Raw genomic sequence first — 2,044 nt, 5'->3', positions numbered from 1 at the left:
ATAAATTATAATAGTGCAGATAAAAATAAAAGGCATATAAAAAGCAACAGCCTATATAGGTGAGTAACGTTTATATTTTGTTCTACAGCCAAAACGGTTTTCCGAACGACATACACACTTACGCACTGTTGTCGGGCATCTGGACATCGTCGTTCTCCCTAGGTGCATTTTTGGGCCCGTCGATAGCTGGCGTTCTGTACGACTTGGTCGGGTTCGAAAACGGCACGTACTTTGAGATTTCATTGCACATCGTATTGGTGAGTATCGCAGTTTTTCCGTACATTGATAAATTGGGGGAGGGAGGAGGAGAATAAATAATGACGACGAAAACTGCGCATTTTAAGTATTTATGCAACGAGCCGCACACGCGATGATATTATCAAATATCGTGTAAATGTGATGGCCGATTACAGTAATATATAGAACTTGATAATCAAAATGTATTTATATATATTTTATACAAATACGATGAGTATTGAGAGTTGATATACGCAAAATCGCATTTCGCTTATTTAAGAGATTTTGCTTTATTAAGGTCAATTCGACATTATTTTTCACATTCGCCTGCGTGTATAAAGTGTATAACCATTAACCATAATGTTTTTAGAGTTTTGGACGCATATAGAAGCCTAATGGTTTTCGTCCTTGCGTATATGGGTCTCGAACCCTGGACCTATAAGCGAGATTACTATTAGGGCAACCCGAGAATAAATAAAATATAAATCAAAAATTCAACTGTCTATTGAAAGAAAAAAAGGCCGAAGATATAATATTGAATAGTTTTGTTCCGTATATTATATTTTGCCATCTCATAATATTTAAATGTAGCCCTCGCACTATTTATGCCATTCGGTCGAAAGCCCAGAACATTTTGCTTTGAGTGTTTCGATGGGAAATTCATGGTTTCAAAGATTATATTATATAGTTTCGCGCGCGTCATCGTTCCCTGAACAATATTATATTTACACAATATCCAATATTTTTGAATTTTATTTTTTAATAATATCATTGATGCTCGAATACAGTCGATTCTATACCTCCTCTAACTAAGGTGGTCCGCGTGCGACTTTCACAATTTGCTAATAACTCACCCTGCTTTCCTTCGTACTACTAAATTTAAAAAACGCCTTTTTTCTCACTCTATCTCAATTTTTCATGCATTAATGCGCTCTATTTCAATATTGTAATCATATAGTAAAAGCAGTTGTCCATTTCATTCTTTATACTGAAATGAATATTTAAAATTATGTGATATTTACGTTTCTTCTTTGCATTTCAATATTAATATTATTTAAATGGTTGAAATACAATAACCTCTTGTTAGTATTTTATTAAGGGGCTGGAGCGTGATTCATTTTCAGTCGAAAACTTAGCTCACGACTTCAATCACTACGCCCAATATAATGTTCCGATATTAATTTTGAAAGCAAATTTGAATTCGTCACTAAATTATCTATGCTTTGACAATTTCATTTTTCTGATTTTTATTTTTTTTTAATTAGAAATTTACTAACAAAAAGAGTAAAAATAGAACATATTCATAATTCAAATTTAAATACATTGATACAGAATATGAAGAATGTACGACAGTTAAAGCATAGTAAATTTAGAGGAGAATTCAAATCTGCTTTCAAAATTAAAATCGGAACATCCTATTGAGCGTAGTGATTGAAGTCAGAGGTAGTATTTTTTGAAAAAAAATGTTTGTCATTTTATAAAGCAATACATGGTGACATGTGCATGCGCGTAATTAAAATTACAGACGTACATCCCGGTCACTATGTAGCCCCTATAAAACGTGATCAGTACTACGAATTACGCAAACTAATGTTCATTTACTTTCAACACATACACAAGACCCAGATAAACAGAAATATAAAATGCCTAGTTTTTACTCCTTAGAATTGATTACGCTCCAGCCCCCTTAAAAACAAACAATAATATTATGGTATCTTTGTATTATTATTATAACATTATATGTATTTAAAAAAATGTTGTCACCGCAACAGGATTCGAACTCGGGTCCTTCAGGACAGTAATTGAT

The 2,044-nt window shown here is 32.8% G+C and overlaps 2 protein-coding genes across 2 annotated transcripts in view; one reads left to right on the top strand and one right to left on the bottom strand.

Annotated features, from left to right (window-relative positions):
• The window catches only part of LOC100159461 (MFS-type transporter SLC18B1), a 75,808-nt gene that overhangs the window by 52,601 nt on the left and 21,163 nt on the right, over nt 1-2,044 (bottom strand). The window lies entirely within an intron of this gene.
• The window catches only part of LOC115033708, a 67,906-nt gene continuing 65,936 nt past the window's right edge, over nt 75-2,044 (top strand). Inside the window, exon 1 of the mRNA XM_029487032.1 lies at nt 75-257. The gene's annotated coding sequence lies outside the window, so the exon portion shown is untranslated. The remainder of the gene's footprint in view (nt 258-2,044) is intronic.

Source organism: Acyrthosiphon pisum, chromosome A1 (genome assembly GCF_005508785.2).
Source record: "Acyrthosiphon pisum isolate AL4f chromosome A1, pea_aphid_22Mar2018_4r6ur, whole genome shotgun sequence".
Classification (NCBI taxonomy): Eukaryota; Metazoa; Arthropoda; class Insecta; order Hemiptera; family Aphididae; genus Acyrthosiphon; species Acyrthosiphon pisum.
Note: the sequence above shows the minus strand (reverse complement) of the source record. Positions and strands in the feature narration are given on the sequence as shown.